This window comes from Mercenaria mercenaria, chromosome 6, assembly GCF_021730395.1.
Source record: "Mercenaria mercenaria strain notata chromosome 6, MADL_Memer_1, whole genome shotgun sequence".
Taxonomy (NCBI): Eukaryota; Metazoa; Mollusca; class Bivalvia; order Venerida; family Veneridae; genus Mercenaria; species Mercenaria mercenaria.
The window spans coordinates 80,599,545-80,619,590 of record NC_069366.1 but is presented as its reverse complement, the minus strand read 5'-3'; the positions used below and the strand labels follow the sequence as shown (position 1 = coordinate 80,619,590).

The 20,046-nt window shown below is 33.1% G+C and overlaps 1 protein-coding gene across 1 annotated transcript in view; it reads left to right on the top strand.

Moving 5' to 3' along the window:
• Positions 1-19,936: 19,936 nt before the first annotated feature.
• Positions 19,937-20,046, top strand: part of LOC123549917 (inositol 1,4,5-trisphosphate receptor type 3-like) — a 277,938-nt gene continuing 277,828 nt past the window's right edge. Inside the window, exon 1 of the mRNA XM_053546447.1 lies at positions 19,937-20,019. The gene's annotated coding sequence lies outside the window, so the exon portion shown is untranslated. The remainder of the gene's footprint in view (positions 20,020-20,046) is intronic.

Genomic DNA, 20,046 nt, shown 5'->3' with positions numbered 1-20,046 from the left:
TTTTATCTAGGAAGTATCAACTGAAACAAAAAAGGACTGAAAATATCAAAATTCACAAGTTTTTACAGATTTTTTTTTCTAAATATCTGTTAGATTTACGGTCATCCCAATTTTTTAAAGCCTTAACAAAAGACTTTCTGTAAATTTAAATAAGTTTTTTTTTCTAATGAAAAGAGTGGGTGGGGTAATTACGTAAACATGTGAACATGAAAGAGCTCAAATAATACTGATATCACCATGTATTAATAGTAGCCTGTAATTCCTGAAATCCCTATATCATTAAGTGGGATATTGTATATTTTATATGTATATTTTCGGTGTTCATGTGAACTGAACGACATAATAGAATCGACAAATTAAACATGGATTTGCCGATCCTATTATGTCGTTCATTTCTCATGAAAACCGAAAAAAATGCATTTCTTAAATAAATAGAGAAAGATACTTCATATTTGTTGTGCATGATAAAAACAATTGCTATACTGCATTTTGTTTGAAATGCGAGCATACTTTTAATGCTTGTAACAAATTCTATTGATAGTCAAAAATAGTGTTTCGTTGGTAATATTCGCATCTTTGTCGTTTAAAACTTGCTTGTTTTATCAAGTAAAATTAAGCTAAATTTTAACTCGTTAATTGCAGATTTTATTTCATATTCCAGACGCGACTTCATCAATCCTAAAATATTGAATCTGGTGTTCATTCGGTGAATAATATTTTGATTTCACACAGAAACAAATAAATATGCCCTTATTTCATACTCTGCTCTTTCTGAATCAAACATTTATGTCGTGCCATGGGAAAACCAACATATTGGGTGTGCGACCAGCATGGATCCAGACCAGCCTGCGCATTCGCGCAGTCTGGTCAGGATCCATGCTGTTCGCTAACAGTTTCTCTAATTCCAATAGGCTTTAAAAGCGAACAGCATGGAGCCTGACCAGACTGCGCGGATGCGCAGGCTGGTCTGGATCCATGCTGGTCGCACACCCACTATGTTGGTTTTCCCATGGCACGGCTCATTTATGTATTGAGACACCTGTATTTGATGCAGACATTTTACTTACTACAACATGCTAGGTCAATGGTGTTTTTACTTAGTGTGCTAACTGGTATTAACAGATTAAGTGCAAGAACAAACACTGGTGTAACACAGCAATCAGAAATGTAAACATTCTTTTCCCTCGATAAACGTTTATACATTAAATACAGCAAGTGTCTTTGAAGACTTTAAGTTGTTCCATCTGACAGACAACGTTATATTGTAATTGTTTATTGCGTCATTTCCGTGCTTCCATGTAAAGAGCAAATAAGTAATAAATAATCCCGGGGAAAGACCATGTGTTCCCTTCTGTCAGACAGATGTACATCATAATTATATGAAAAAAAATGTAAAACAAAAATTTCCTGTCAAGACCAGTATAAAACCAATGAAACTAAGTCGGACAAAATTGAATTGTAAGGAAAATGTTTGGCTGATTTGACAGTAAAAGACTGTAGTTATTCTGTGTAAAGTGAATACTTCCTATTTGTGAATCAAGATCAGGGATACGAAATGAAATTTACAAAATGGGTCTGATGATAAGAGGAAAACGAAGGAAAGTCGGTAAGTTATCGTTTGATAATTGTTATTACCAAACTGACTTAATTATTATGCAGTCAAAGTTAATTTTGTGAAATTCAAATAATATGTCAAATTTTGTTTCAAAAGCGATAAACACAACAAAATATAACTGCAAAAATCTTAAACATTTCTTTAATTTGATTAACAGACACTACGTTTTCAAATATTACAGAACGATTTGCAATAAATATACATTTACATAGATTTTAATATTCCTTTTTTTTCCAGAATATAAAGAATATACACTTTATAATGGGGACAATTCAATTTTGTTTGTGATGAATGGTCACAAAATTTCGCGAATCTATTTTTGTCAGATATGTTGCTTGATTTAAGAAATCATGTATAAAAAATCGTGATTTAACGTTATTAATACATGGAAAATAGGTTATACGTCCGCGGAAGCGTAGCCCGAGTGAAATATTCTGGCGACATACATGTAGGGTAAAATGGGGTAACTGGGACACTTAAAGAAACACTGTTGAGTAATATTTTAGAAAGACAAAATACATACTTGATTTATTGATATTTCAGTATGCGCAACCTATGTAATATATGACGAATATAAACTTTTACAAATACCTGATAACCTGTGATTAACTATAAATTAATTAAACATTGGTCAAGTGTCCCAAGTTACCCCACCCAGTTGGGGTAACTTGGGACATTTTAGTTTTATTAGAATTTATGTATATTACAGTCGCATTTATGACAAATGAAACCATTCATGTCCACAGATCAAAAACGAATTCTAAACTGAAAATATAGCTCCGTATTAATTACAATTGATGACTGTTTTGTAAAACAAGGATGCATAAAGAAATCAATATGTCCAAGTTTTGCCTAAATTAAATTATGTCATTACTTGTTTCAATATATGCTTATTATATAAATCGTTTAAAATAGAAAAATTTTATAAGTGTAAATAACTATGTATGAATTAAACATAAACTTGACATAATCCATTATGTACTTATATATGTGATTTTTACACTTGAAACTGATCAAAATTTTAAAAGTCTTAAAACATAGATTTTATCAAATATTAACGGGACAATTAAAATGTGTGTCTTTTTTTCACAAAGAAATAAGGACATTTACTAGCTTTTTGCATACAGGAAGACTCGGGGAGGAGGGGATGAAATGTGAGGGGAATGAAGGCAGGGTTAAGGAGATCTAGACGGACATATGGGCATACGCTCTCGGAAACTATTGGCAACTGTACCTAAAATGTGTTGTCTGGCCAATATTTTGGTGTTTGCTTTAGCCTGAATATTTGACACAACGTCATCTTTTAAAGGAGTAATTAACTAAAAGAACTACTATGTTGGCTTGACTGTCAGTTGGTTCCTGCGCTTCACCTAGTATAAATACTACTTATTAATATAAGATTTGCCGACAGTTTCTTTAAACATGAAAGAAATATCAGTATTAGCCTATTAGACTATCAAAAATTCTAAACTCACCAGATTTTACGCGGAATGAGTGGGAGGGGTTCACGGAACGATCTCCCTTTAAATAAACGTATGTGACTAAACAGTGACTTAGATCATGTAAACTTGGTATCGGGTAGAAAATTCAGTAGTTGCACCAGAGTTAAGCTAATATATATATTATGACCACGCCTGTGAACTAGTGGTATACTTACAGAATATCAGAGTTTCGTCATTACTAGACTTTCTTTCCTATTTTCATTTCATTTGTGGAAAAAGATTAAAAGTTGACAATTTATAGTGGTTATGTCCAGTTATGTACAACTTTTTATGTACTATCCCCATTTTCTTCCAGCATCCAGTTCGTTCAAAAATAAAATCATGGAGAACTTTGTTCTTAACGACAGTGTCCAACTTGCCCCAATACATTAGGGTAAGTGGGACACTTTTGAAAAGGAACGTTCAAAAATAAAGTATGTTGTAATTTCTCAAAAACAAATCCCATTGTATGAAATAGTAATGTGATACCTACATTTTGGCCACTCTTCCCATAACTGAAGGTATCAACACATACCAATATAAACATTTTGGACATGCCATATTTCACAAACAAGCACCTGTTTTATAACGTTGTTGTCTGACGTCAACGCAACGGTTCATGACAGGCCACTTTATTATTCAAAATGAAAGTCAATAAAACAAAATCATTATACATTTTTATAGAATTTTAAAAAAATAATGCCATGTCCTTGATTTTGCAATGATACACAATACGCTTCAATATTTCAAACAAGTTAAATGCGATATTACATGTATACGAGAACCAGCTTCTTGCGTCAAAATTGACGTCACATTTATGATCAAGCCGTTACGGTACCGAAATTAAATATCTTTAAGATCTTATTGATATGCCGACCACATATAAGCAAGTATATCTAGAAAGTCAGACGACTATTTCCACTGTGCGTTTCACTAGACAGGAACATAACGAGAATATTTTAATGCACCATCTGAAAACCGATTTTAAGTATATTCATTCAAGTAAAACATGATTTTCCTGTACATTATTTCGATTCTTATATGCCTTTTATCTAAAACAGAAGATAAATTATAGTACTTAGCGCTTTCTTGGTCGCAACAAACATTGACATCATCGCCCGTAAATGTGGCATCATTTAAGCTTAAGAGGGTTTTAACAGAAGCAAGCACATTATAACTAAGAAAAAAAAAGTTATAGCAAAACCGTGTTTTGACACTATTTATGCACGATGGGCAGTAATACGTCGGACGTAATAATTTCACGAGGGCGCAGATTTTCTATAAATTGATTCATGAATAATGTGTAGAAAAATCGTGTTTACCATTATAGATACACGAAAAAGAGATTATACGTCCGCGGAATATTACGCTCTCGTAAATTGTTACGCACGACGTAAAACCGCCCATTGTGTATAAATAGTGTTAAAACGCGGTTTTCTTTCAATTATTTCTTAATTCTAACACGATCCGATTCATTTTCCTATTAAACAAAGAAGGCAGTAAACAGTGAATTATTATACAACAAATCACTGTTCTGACGTCACATTTATTACGTCATGGCGTCAAACAGCATAGCGGCGCGCAGGAAAAGAAACCGATTGAAAACGGGCAAATATTTAATGCATGTCATCAAGGATGTACTTAAAAATCCTTTGTAACGTGTTAGAATCGAAATAATATATCTCATTTAGTGATTTGCTCTTGAATAAATCATTGTTTGTCGTTCAGATGCTGCGCCCTCGTGATATAAATCCTTCGCATCTGAACTCCAAACAATGATTTATTCAACGACAAATCACTGAATGAGATATATTATTTCTTAAATAATATATAGAAAAATCGTTTTTTAACATTATAGATACAAGAAAAATAGGTTATAAGTCTTTCTTGTCGTAACAAAAGCAATGACGTCACCGTCCACTAACGTGACGTCATTTTAACTAGAATAAACGATTTGTCCGATGCGATTACTTCTGTCAATATTTTTCAAGAAACAAAGCCAAAGCTTACTTCATGAAATTGGTCCCAACAGCTTGAAAATGTTGGTAATACACCACTCTACAAACAGAGGAAAGAAATGCAAATTTGGAGTATTATATCAGCTTCGTTTATATTGCGAAACAGGGTTTGGTCTTGTTTCCGTTTTGGCATCGGTTTAGACATCATTACCAAAGAAAGAAACACACTGGTTATTGTATCATTATTGTAACATAATAATATTCCTTGTGCAATTGACATATTTTCGAAAAAGGTCAGACGCCGCTATTGATTTCCCCACAAACCTCCATCGGGACACACGCACCTATTTTTATCTTACCCTGTCGTACGATAACAGATGGCTGTACATTTTTTTCTAGTTAATGACATGAACAAAACATAAAATCTTTGTATTGGTCGAGCTTAAATATTTTCTTGCAGTGCTCGTTGAAAGAACTCTCCTGACCTTCAAGGTACTCTCCTTAAAATAAAATGTTGTGGACAACATATTTTTACAGAGGGTACTTTACACAAAAAAATCCAAAATATTTTTTTCTAATAAAGAGATAATTACATTTCACGAAAACTATTTTACAGCAGTTATTAATAATAGATTTTCACCAATCACCTTTTTGCCAGATTCGTGTTGAATGATGCTCCCCACTTTTTCAGCCAGTCAAATATAACTGTGCAAATTTCATCATCTGATCATATCATATTATATGGTAAAAAATTGAAGATTCGAATAGATTTATAGCTTTCTATGTTTGTTGTGACACAAAATAAATGCTTAGTTAAAACATATTTCCGTTTCCATAAATCTTTCAATAAAATCAAAAGACATATTGAGAGTGAACCAAGAATGATAGATACATAGTATAACAAAAATCGGGGAAAAATATTACGTACGATTTCCTGTTTACCAAAGGGCATTATTTTAATCCTTGATGATAACCATTTCACGCTAAAGTGCCAGACAAAACCGAAAACAGATGCTTCAACAATTTATCATAAGATTAAATATAATTCTTTAAACATACTGCGTTCCTGTGTGAACCGTTTGAATAAGAGTAGCTGTAAAATACATAGTTAATAAAATACATTTTGTATTTGCAAACTGGGCTCATCAATGATAACGTAAAGAATAAAGACAATGGAATAAGACACATACCAAATTATTCAGTTAACATATATGAATAACCTTACAAACTGATTGATTTGACCTATTTTGAATCAAGTTTAGCCCACAAGCCATAATCTTTTCAATATGAGATAAGGGTTTTTCTGTCATGTCTTAAAGCAAAGTCAGAAAACAACAGAGAGCCTTTTGTTAGTTCAGAGTGGTCTTCACCGATTTTCATTGTCCGTCTCTCGTGCAAAAAAGCGAAGCAGTTGAAATGCCAAAATCGGCCATAATATGTCATCTAAGCTTCTGAAAGGACATATAAATAACCGTTTGAACCAAAATTATATTAATTTTATCACAAACGAGTCAAACATGCTTTACCTTCATTGATACAAAACCTGATTTAAATTTAATTCAATGTATCTGCTATGTCGTGCTGACTTGTTCAGAATGAATACTGAATATACCACCGTATAATGAATAACCCAAAAAAGTATGGAGGTTCAATATATCATTTTGTTTCACCTAATGGATAACTGAAGTCATATATGGATCATTGTAATGTACGAAAGACCGGTGGTGACTTCGAACTTCATTCTTCACAGTTCAAACTTCACACTTCATATATATACACATACAAATAATAGGAAAGTCTGAAGTGTGAAATGTGAAGTCTGAAATATGAAGTTTTAAGTGTGAAGTGTGAAGTATGAAGTGTGAAGTCTGAAGTATGAAGTGTGAAGTTTGATGTATGAAGTTTGAAATGTGAAGTTTGAAGTGTGAAGTCTGAAGTTTGAAGTGTGAAGTCTTTTTCGGGCGTTTTTTTTTCTATTTTTAAAACAACATAGAATTACCGAGATTGGGCATAATGAAGTAGAATAATGATTTTGGCTGAGTTACTTCTGACACCAGGGGCGTAATTTGAATTAATATCGTAGAGTATAATATACTGTACGAGAAGAAGATATTAAAAAGGTTTTCCTTTATAAGTCCGTTTAAAAGTACTGTCCCTCGGATGGGATAATTTTGAATCCAGTGGCATAATTTGAATACCTTTAATACTAGAAGACCGCTAGGTAATGCCACACACCATATATCTAATTTCTATGCCTTTGTGTTTTACACATGAAGATTTTTAAACATATTTTTTCTTTCGTTTACTATGGCAACCTGCATTGAATGAAATTGTTTTAGCAATGTGTATGTGCGTCACCCATGTATCATTCCCGTGATATTGTTTAAAAAATTATCCCAATAGTTTTTCTCAAGAAGATTTTGAACGGACGGACGACAGACAGTGAATTCCCCATAATTTTCGAATATCAACAAGTGATATAATCAAACTTGAAAAGTCGTTTTACTTTTCTGGAACATTCAACAATCAACAATACTTAAAACTCAAATAAGAAATGGCATACAGTTCGTTTTTGTAAACATCATGTTTTTAAACATTAAATATTGCGTTTTGTAAGCTAAATTCAGAGTTCCATATTTTAGTGTGTCTTGTATAAGGAAAACGCGAGCTCAAGCTAAAACAAAACATAATCAAAAAGTAGAAAGGTCACTTTGTAAGTAGAGAAATTTTGGTTTGAAAACGTGTAAACACGTATGACCTAGTAATCGAACTGTACTAATAAACTTTGATAATGTGGCAGTTGAGCCAATACGTCCAGAGGTGCTCAAAGATGCCTGTATTGGACAATAAACAGAGTCGATTGTATTCAGGTCAACTGCTACATTATCAAAGTTTATTATACACATCTATGCCAATACACAATAAGCAGATGACGTCAAGTCACGTGATGTTTAAGCTACGAACTGCGAAGCGTGCAGTGAAGTGTGAAGAATGAAGTTTGAAGTGGGAAGTATGAAGTGTGAAGTCTGAAGTTTGAAGTGTGAAGTATGAAGTTTGAAGTATGAAGTGTGAAGTCTGAAGTTTGAAGTCTGAATTGTGAAGCCTGAAGTGTGAAGTTTGAAGTGTGAAGTCACTACCGGTCTTTCGTACTAATGCCTTATTGTTCATATTTTTAAAATTTCTTTATTCTATAAATGAGGCTGTTTGTTCGCAGAAAAAAAACTATCTAATAACAAGACTTGGCTACTTTGAAAACCATCGTATAAACTTGACAAACCTTATTTAAACCCTTAACGAATAAACCGCTTTATATAGCGATGCGCTCTTAGCTTCAAATATATATACATCAAGGTCCGAAAATAATAAAATCAATTTGAAATACCGATTGAAATTAGGAAATTCTCGGAACTTTGTTCCCCATGAAAATTGAGAATTTCAAATTATGTAGTAAAGGTCTCAAAACACTCAAGAGCTTTAACTTCCTCTAAATAATAGATTCATGATTACAAAAACGACTTTATAATCTGCTTAACACGCAACACATTTCATTTGTTAATTAGTTTGTTAGGAATAATAATTATCTTTCCGCTGAGAAGCTAAGTTCTGCGGCGAGTTTTCTTGTCCTTTGTTTCGCAGGACTTTATTCCAAACTTTTTCATGACAACTAACGTTTGTTTACACAAAAAACAAAGCTAAATTTGAAATAAAAGTCATTACTTCTCGACATATTGAATTTGACGACGGCTTTTTATCTGTTTTAGTCTTATTTTCAGATAGCTTGTTAAAAAGATTAACAACATTCGAAAAAGAACACAACTTTCTTTCTAGTTCAAAGAATTTGAAGTGCTACCCTCAGTCAATAATAAAGTCTGCCCGGAAACACACACTCAATTTGTCACTCTGACGTAACTTTTGGCAAGTATAAAAGAGCGATGGGGGTCAGCCCAAGTGGAGGTTGTAAACAGTTCCCGTACAGTAACTAGCGTTGTTATTTTTCTCTCTTTTCTTGGATCATGAAATACAATTAATGTACAGATTCATTATCTCTCAGGAACAGACTCAATGAAACCGAGTCAGCTATTTTACTTGGTTGCGTGTGGTGCCAGAATTGTTCCACAGTAATAAGGTCTTCCTGTCGTATTATCATGGCCACTATATAGTATGAAAGTGTATAAACAAGGACCACGGGTAATGGTTTCTGTTACTTATAGATATGATTTTTAAGCATTTAGATAAAATGATAAACCCTCGATGGGTTTTCATTCATTCCGTAATGATAGGGGACACCACCGCCAGTTGTATGTCGATAAGATTAGGTTAAATATTGTCGATGAAAATTCTGAATGTTAAAACCTTAAGACTGTCCTGGGTTTGTTTGATATAACAGCGGACATAATAGTCGATATAAATTCAAAAATATTTTAAAAGCTTCTAATCGCTTAAATATTTATCACACTTTACAATGCTTTTAAGCAAGTCACCAAACGCGTTTACAGACGTTACGTTTTGAAGACAGTATGCCGTCATTGGGCATGCCTTGTATATTGTATGACAATTATGCGACAAATAATGTACATCACTAACTTGATATTATGTATTTGAATATTTAGAGACCATTTGAAAATTTTCATTCAGTAATAACTTAAGTTGTTTTGTTCGATTCATTTAAGGTAGTTCTGCACGTTTCATAAACCGGAAGTGATGGCGTAACGTTATTTATCCGGAAAACATAGAATAAAACCTTGATTCGGCGTACGGAAATGAAAATCATTTTATGAATTGATTAACCTGTGAGTAAATTTATTACAATGACACTGTTACTATCTTTGTAAAGTTAAAAAATGATATTAAAACATTTGACACATTAAATAATTTAAAATAATGTCTTAAAATTGGCGTGAAATGTGCATTTCATTTTAATCATGGTCAAATATCTCAAAAATAAACGCACGGACCTATACATTTTATTTCACTATATTATAGGCCATATGTTTATTTACAACTGTGAGAAATCTACATTTTAGAACAAATTCTATTCGGGAAAATGTAATGAAAGTTATTAATTTCCCATTATGACAAATTGCGTGATTTTCAAATCAATCTGGCAAAAAAAATCAAGCACACGACTCTATCATTTTTATTTGCTGAATTTCTTAAGTATAGTCTGAAGTTTTGAAAAATCACAGTCTAATCCAATTCTACATTGTACAAAAAATTTCGACCCTAACGTACAGAAATACCTAAAGAAAGAATATTGTCGATTTTCTTGTATTTGTCTTTGATGTTCGTTGATAATTGGTAAAAATCAAAGCATTGAACTACTGATGGGGCGACTATATGTCAGTCCGGGGAAATTTTGGGTTCGAATCCCGCTACCAACCTGACAGTTAATGATTGTGGTCTAGTCCTGTTCCTTCCCTAATACTATGGTTAGGAAAATTGACCACCGAAAGAAAAATTGACCGCCTTAATATAACCTGAAATACTGTTGAAAACGGGTGTTTAAACAAAATTCGCTTACATCTACACCTCTGAAACAAATTGGAGACACAGCATTTTTTAAAATATTACTTTCAGCATTCAACATTCAGCAGAATGGTTCTAAAATGAACTTATTTAGTATTAGTGTTATTAATGTTCTGCTGTTAGGACTATTTCGGGGGCGATTGTTTACTGGTTGCTTGTAGGCAGATGGTATCAAGAGAATCAGAACCGTATTGTTAACTCTGGGGCTAATCGTCCCAATTATATTTGTAACGAATATCTACTTGATGCACTTTTATTCAGTATGATTTAAAATATTTTTGTCAACTCATGTCTGTTAACTAATCTGACATAAAAACTCAGAGGGGCATCCATAGCCATGTGATTAATATCGCTGGCTTCTCATGAGGTGTATAAGTCTTCACGTGAGGAAGACATCCAGCTGGCTAACAGAAGATCGAATGTTTTCACTAGGTGCCCGCCCGTGTCTGTAATAGTGCCTTGAGTGAGAATCTTTGTCTTTCTCTACCATTAAAAGCTAGTAAAGTCATCATATGACCTAAACTGTGTCGGTGCGACTCTAAACCCAACAAAAATAAAACAAAACAAAACTAAGTATTCTTAAGAAAACATCAGTATTCCTAAAGATTAAGAAAATATACTTAGATCAAGAGCATAGGTTGATTGAACATTTCAATTTGTACAAATATTATTTTTTAACTGTAAGATTTATATGTTTGTTGAATGAATATACCCTATTGAGAGATCGGAGAAATGCTTTCAGAAATCGAAACATGAACCATTTATTTGGTGTTCCAAAATGGAAACCAAATTGAATCAAACAGTTTTAGATACTGAAGAATCGTTTATGTTCTATATTAGTTTTATAACGTTATTTTCTCTAGAAAATTCAACTTCCAATTCAAATGGAATATTTCACTATGAAAATCTAAAGAATCGAGTAATCTGAAGAATGAATAATCTTACAAGATTTTTTAAGAATGGATTATAACTTAACATTCTTGAAAACAGTAGATTTGTTTTGAAAGTACACTTCCTTGCACGAAATTGTCTGCATACTTTCATTAAAATAAATAAGAGATGATAGATTAACGATATTGGATGGAGGCTTATATCAACAAACTACACAAATCGGTTTCAGGGACACAAACATTTCTAAAAATAGATGAAAACGTTTTAAATAAACGTTTAAGCCATTATTCATAAATAAATACGACTTGAAATTGATAATGTCTTTGACGCCTTTGGATTGCACAGCCTGGATGAATGCTTTTTGATGACTGTAAATACTGTCTAGAATACTAAGACTTATTTTGCTTTTACCTTTCATAACATTATTAATCACAAAAACATCAGAATAAACAGCCAACAGGAAAAGCCAGGTCCCAAGAGAGTAAAACAAATATCATTAGAGGTGAAATGTTGACAACACATAGTCCCAAGAGGCAGTCTCATCACACGACAACTCATAGCAGTGTATGGATGGACATGCTAGCGACCATCACTCACACACACATGCACGCACGCACGCAGGCGACAGAGAGTAAAACAAATATCATAAGACATGAAATGTTGACAACACATGGCTGCTAATTGCTGATTGATTCAAATTGGTTTACAGAACAGAGTAGCCTCCGTGGTAGGAGGTTCATATAACAGAGTGGCCTCCGTGATTGGAGGTTGATATAACAGAGTGGCCTCCGTGGTTGGAGGTTGATAGAACAGAGTGGCCTCCGTGGTTGGAGGTTGAATACGAGTCTCCATACTCCAGCAGCTGTTTGTTTTGTTTTGAATTCAGTTTTGAAATCTTACTTCTTTGACTAGTCTTAAAGTCGTTTTTATTACAACGTACCTGTTATAGCATGCAAGATAATTTGCATAAAAATGTAACAAAGGATACACATTTACTTTGTATAGCTGATATAATATTTAATACATCATGACCTATATAGAAGGAAGCCACACACATTCCATGGTTCATATCTTAACATCATCTGTGCTTTTGTTAAGCAAACCGGTGTGAATTTTGCAGTTTTTTCAAGTATCTAATTTGAAAGCATAATTACATGCTAAAAGGTATTTTCTCTACTACTCAAGAGCAGACTTTCATCATAAAGAGTGGAACACCTTGAAGCTAATTATATGGATAATTGATACGTCTGCAGAATTAAATATTATTATATCTTCATCTGAGTTTTATAGCGTTAAAGATCTTTTAATCATTTTGAGCAGATCTAAAAAGTTATTACACCTAGAGTGTAGGAACTTGTGCCCCTGTAACCTGTCCGTTTGTTTTAGCATCAAATCAACTGAACGTTTCTTACACGAGAACACAGTAACGTGTGAAGACGCGAACCCGTCAATTATCATGTTCAAAATTGGGAGAGAGCCGATGAAGCTGTTATTTCCCCTGAACAGCTATTAAATCTACGGGATTTACTGTTAGTTCCGAGACACATACCCAAAGAGATGGCTTTTAAGTTTCTTTATTTATGTTTAGATATCTATTCGTCACTTTTTACAAACTTCGTCAAGCTAATATGACCTTTCCTGAAATCAAACTTTTACTGAAATGCAGCTCCAATTCAATTCAAAGTTAAAACAGACAGAAACGGGTGTGACATACTTCAATATTGTGATTTTTGTATGCAGAAAATATGTCAAATACGCTCTTAATATTTACAATGTTCTTATGTAGTTAAAGAGGTATGGTGACATATCCACTTGCTCTATATTTTATTTACCCTATCTAACTTCTAATGGCCCCTGTATGGTTTTGGCAATACTTATATTATTGATAGCACAGTTATGAAAGTCCTTAGATATTTAACAAATATTGTTACATTCATGTTTCGGCATCTACACATTTTTAAACAGTAACACAAATACATATGATTGTTGTTTATTTTGTTCAACGAGCATAAATCATTTAAGATCAAATAGGTGTAGATATCAAATTTTCACAGACATGATCACGGTTGAAAGAAGTTGTTTTGATTTCCTGCTTTTAACCAAAACATTTCGGTAGTAAATTTCAGACATTTTACTTGTATCTTTTTCTGACCTGTTAAAATTTTGGTTGATATCTAAATACAAATAATGGTGTTCTTTCAATACTCGAATTGTTGCAATTTCGTCATGTAACTAGAACTTTTTATCGAAAATTCATAAATGTTCTTTAAAGGTCCAATACTAAGGAAAGTGAACATTTTAATTTCTTTTAAAAAGCACAGAAACTATTTCATTTTATTGGAAAATGAAAGTTGGTATGTAGAAATTCGAAATAAATCGCAGTATATGTACAATTATTTTTCTATGAGGTATGAAGAAAGTTAAAAAGACCTGGGGGGTCATTCTGTCGATTCATTGAAATTTCAACATAATACACATACATTTCTTTGAGTTCCAAAGACCTTCTGTAAATTTTGACCTGCCAATCTTCATTATTTAGTGTCTTGCAGAAGTCTATGCACTGGCTATGAAAAAAATTGCCAACTCACTTTCCCTTAGTAATGGACCTTTAAGTGTTATGAAAGATATGCCACGTACATAATTTAAAGAAGTGTACAATTAAAATGTCACAACATAAAATTATCTCGGGTTGTCTTTATCTATTGAACGAACTTTGTTTAGATACTGATTTATAACAACAACATTACATACATATTCTAATACTGAAAGTTGTATTCAGGGGTATAGCAGGGCGACATTTCATTGTCTGTATTAGGATTTTTCCTGACCATCATTAATGAGTTCAGTACATATAAAGATCGGGTATATTTACATATTTACCAAGGAACATGGTTTTAATGAAACTGCGCCGCGAAACTTATTATTTCTGCAAGCGTTACCTTGTATGCCAACTGAAAATGTTGCAAATTAAGTGTTAATGTAAACTAAAGTTCTGATTAATATATGTTTGAAGGTGGTGATTTGCAATATATTTTGTGAGTTACAACTTTTACAGTTGTTTGAGCATTATTTCAGGAAAATTGCACAGAAACAAATTACTAGAGGCCCTGAAGAGTGAGTACAACTTAGTAAAATCAATAAATCAAATCGATAAGAAGATCCGTTGAGATCATAGAACGCAACCAGGCAAATGAAATAAATTGCAGACTCAGACTGACTGAGATTGCTGTTGTGGGAGGTACACCCTATCACACCCTAGCACACGTTCAAATGAAAAGCTGTTGTAAAATAACTTAGAATGGACAATGATTCCAGAAAGACAAAACAAGAAAGAAAAAACAATAATTATCATGGGTCCATAAAGCCGAGTGTATTGATATACACATTATATAATTAATATACAGCTTGGTTGCCTTTTGTGTTTCTTAAGAATTTTCTCATTGGTTTGAATAGCTAGTAATTGCAAAGGCTAGTCGCTGGTCACCTGTTGGCCTATACATAGATGCACATTCTTCACCCTTGAGCTGGTAGTGCAAGAAGGCGATGTTATTTGTGTTAGATGCAAACATGGTATAAATGTAACTGTACAATTTGCTATACCGCTGATAGTGCTAAAATAAGGTGTAATTTACTTAGGTCTTCTCTGCTAGCTTATTGGTTATATGGCTTAGATGCAAACCTGGTAACTTTAAACTTTGTTATGCTGCTAGTAGAGCTAAATGCTACTGCAGATGCATGGAATAGCTGACCACGTATTTGTGTCTTGAAACGTCGTTCATCTATTGCATTTGATGTCGTGTTGTATGCTCGTTTAGAATATTACTGTGCTATAAACGTTTATCTCTATTCATTAACTATTATCACTTTTGCATATTTCAGTCGCTGTGGAAGTAAAATCAGACCTGATGCACTCTGTGCAATATTAATTAGACGCGTTATTTGTTACATTACACATTCATGTGATTGAACATGCCCTTTAACAAATTTGTGATAGCAGAACTAGCGCAGTTTAGAATCCTTTGAGAATTCCATGACCAAGTTTTTCTGATCTAATCAATATCAATACTGCCTCTGGTTGACTGCCTAACGCGTACAACACAAGTTATAGCGCAAGGATGTACTAGAGCCGTCGTTTTATGGCTTGTTGTGTTTGTCTACAAAGCTCATTAAGGTATCATATTAGACAGATACAAGTTTATCATTTTAACAGTAATAGTTGACAGTGCGTTTAAATGTAAGTTTTATTTGAAAGATATATACTACACCCAATAGATTCATTCAATAAAAACAAAAAAAAAACAACAAATAACAAAGATAACATTCCAAAAAAACACATCTTGCAGTTTCTACCCGATTTTACTAATCTGAACACTAATTATTTGCATCCTTCTAAAGGTAGCCAATAAGTAAGTTGGAAAGATGTACCTTTAACTTTTTTTTCGAAAATATATTTGGATAAGCAAAATATTTTAGCCTTCCACAGATTCGATGTTTTAGACATTTTCATTATTTTCAGCGGATCTTTTGAACACGAGGAAGATAATGTTACCAAGGGCGACAATAAGGGTTGGCAGCATACGCTATCATAATCAAGTACATCAGATATAATGTTATAACGGAAAACGATTAGTTGGGCAAACTCATATCCTAAAAGGAGAATAATATTATGATTCATCATCTTTAAGAAAATAATGACAATGATACACTGTATAGGCACACTTTTTATGACATATGTCAGTATTTTTACCCATATGCTAAATAGAAATAATCAGTTTAGTTAAATAGAATCTTGTAACATGATAAATCACAAAATAAATAATGAATTTCCAAAATAAATTGGCCTTTATACTAGTTTTCAATGATCTTACTCGTTGAGTGTAAAAATAAGGAAAATAAGAAAAAAAAACAAAAAAACAGGAAAAGTAAAAGGTAGTGTATAATTTGTATTTTATAAGTCTTCAGTTAAAACACAATCTTGTGTACGCGGTTTAGGTCAGTAAAATTATACTTGCATGTCAAAAAAAATCGTAATGAATAACGTCTTTTGGTCTATTTTTGTCCCCCAAAGCCAAGTGGTTCATGTCTCTGATGTCAAATCACTTGCCTGTATCCGATGTGTACTTCAAACCTCGCTGGTGGTAATTTTTTAATGTGAGAATTACATACTGCTGGTTTACGGAAGTTTGGTGATTTAGCGTCTAAAATTCTCCCCTGTCACCAGTTAAACAATGTACGACTGACATAAAATCTTATAAAGCACACATACTGGTATACGTAGAACTAAGATAAGCAATTATTTCGTATACCAGTAACCTATAAAGTTACTAAATAACCATATGTAATGATCTCATTTTTGTTTAACGGCGATTAGTGGGATTTATGTCGAGCAAGTCATCTTGAAAGATATATATTTACTGCTATTTGTTCTATATATCTCGCGGATAGTGATACAGTAAATGAGTCTGAAAGATTACTCTGGGGAAAAGCTATTCTGCAGAATAAAAGCTCATTTGATTCTTTAATATGGACTGTTGATGGCAGCAGTAGAGTTATGATTGTGTCTGTGCTCTTGTTTGCATTCGACCCATCAGACTGAATTGACAGAACCAACAATCTGTCTGGCTGAATTATTACTTTGGATGCAGTAGATTGGCACTTTGATACGATGTATTAATGTCGAGTCTAGTTTTTCAACAAAAGTGCATCATACTACAATGTGTGGTAAATGGTGACATTTGAAAATAAACACTCATTGAAATGAGTGCATTATGTCACACTTTGCAAACTGTGTAGATAAACTGATGTTTATAATTGACATGTCCCGTTTTTCAAACTGACATCAAAGGTGAGATTTTTCCGAGGTTATCATTTGCTGTAAATACACATCGTCATTTTGTCGGACTTTGTCAATAGGAAGTGTGACGCACCGTAACTTTTCAAAGTTTTAAGTTCCAATTGTTGGCGATTTTAGTCTTATAGATACTTGTAACTTCTAACGTTTGCAACTGTGGGACAGTTAGAAGATGTGGAAGTGAAAAGTTTTCCCTTTCTTTACAAATATACAAAAAGTGTAAGCAAAACGGCAATCGTATTTTTTTTTCTGTCATATCGTAATATGTCACAATATTTATTGCCATACATACTGCAGTTACAGCAGTCGCAGAAAATTAAACCTTATAAACATTCTAGCTGTGACAATTGCAATCGTGATATCAGTTCTTTCAAGTCTTCAGGCGTAAAATATAATTACTTCGTTTGATGTCAGCTGCATTGGTAGGCTTTTGATCCTTTAATATTCGAGTGAATGGTCTTGAATAGCGAGTCCCATTTAATCTTCAATTTAAGGCATGTTCAAAAAGACTTTACAGTCTGTTTTCTAGATACCTGAAGTTAATATTCTTTGAAGTCAAATCTTGTTCAATTATTTGATAAAGTATGGGACAAGTTCTGACGTTTCTTTATAAACATTGCACTGTATTTTACGTGTTAAACTACATAGAACATACATTAAAAATGCAGGTTTCCAGTTGCATGCCAAATATTTAGAAAATCTGAAAATATTTGAGTTAGTGAATTCAGAAGTGAATACATGTAATATAATTTATCTATCTTTCTAAGCTCACCAAAGCATAAATTACTCTAACTGACCTGTTGTGATCATTCGCCGTCAATTCTGTCTGTCCGCAAACATTTTTTCATCTAATTATATAAAGACAATTTATTTTGTAGGACTTTAGTGAACCTTGGCGTGGATGATCCTTGAGTATATTTTATGCATACTATTTCGATTAACAAAAGAATATGGAGGCCAAAGCAAAATTTTCTAAAAAGTACCTTGATTGCCATCTCCTCCTTAACCACTGGTCTGCTTTTGAAATAATTCCGTAGACATGTTCCTTCGATGAACCTCGTCTGAAAATGTTAAAAGTCAACTTGAATTGCAAAGCATAATAGCGACTGCCAGTGATAGGTATCATTTTGCATAAAAAATGAAAATCATCATCTTTGAATATGAAGGCCAAAATATTTGGCAGAAATATTTCTTGTTATACACGGTTAAGCTGTAAGACTCTGGCATGCGATATAAGGTCAGCAAGGCTCTCTTGTTTCGTTACATAGACTGTGCAATTATTTAATTTCGTAAGAATGAAATTTCGTGTATTTTCTTAATCCAAAATGACCGTTTCTTGGTGAAAATGAACGTAAATTCTTTTTCTTCGTTTGCAACAAATACATTTTGCCTTCCCCAACAACAAAATCCACTAGAATTAGTCCCCCGCGGATATAAATTACTTCAAACTATGTGTATACGATTGTCTGTGTTACAAATCGTACTTAGTCGAGTGAAAAGGTATTTGAAAAAGCTGTTTATATACAAATTTATCTGAATATCAAGAATACATAGGAGACATAAAAATTCTTCGTAAAAAAACAATGACAAATACGCAAGAAGTCAAGTCACGTCCCTTAAAAAAGTGTGTTTGATAGATATGCAACGAAAAAGATAGATAAGGTAAAAATATAGACAATGTAGAAAACGTTGACGAAACATAAATCATCATACAGAAGATAACTTTCCTTTCCCTGAATTATTTTCTGTGTTTGAATAGGAACTAAGACTTAACGTTATAGAAGTTTAATAGGTTGTCAATGCGAAGTTAATATCTCCTATGCGACAAAAGATGGTCTTTCTATCAGGTCTGCCAACAATGGGAGACATGATTGTTCTAGCAACTCAATTTGGTCCCGAAAAAACACTGATTATCGGTGTTGTAGTACTACCATGAACCAATTTGGACAAATTATAAAACAAGAACATGAACTCTCTTATATACAAGAGAAATTCGTAAATTACAGTTTCCTCCCTTCATCTATGGTTCTCGGGAATTGCTAGATGATTTTACAAAAATATGACATTCTTCATTTAGTTATCTTGGAATCGAACCAAAGAACATCATAAAAGAATCAACTGAAACAGTTGTCAATTATTCTAACTCTTGTAATAGTACTGTATATAGCTAAATCAAAACAAATTAAGAGTAGAATTCAGCGCTTTGCCAGTCTTTCTGTAATACCGTAGTCTTAACAAATTCCAAAAGCCAGAAATAATAATAAATGAGCCGCACCATCAGAAAACCAACACGGTGTATTTGCGACCAGCATGGATCCAGACCAGCCTGCGCATCCGCGCAGTCTTGTCAGGATCCATGCTGTTCGCTAACGTTTTCTCTAATAGCAATAGGCTTTGAAAGCGAACAGCATGGCTCCTGACCAGACTGCGCGGATGCATAATGTATAGGAAATCGTTATACTAATACATCAACAAACACATATAAAATTAAAAACTGCAATCATAATGTGACAAAAACAAAATTCTCTTAACATGTTTATCCATGTACAAGTACCATTAGTCAATATAACAATTCAACCGTTAACCTACGCACTCCTCGTTCTTTCAGAAGCTAATGAGAAGAAAAAGAATGCCCAGCGCAAAGAAAAGCCCAACACGATACAGAAGGTACCGTCATTATGTGACAGAGATAAACAAGTAAGTTATTTACTTTCATATTTACCC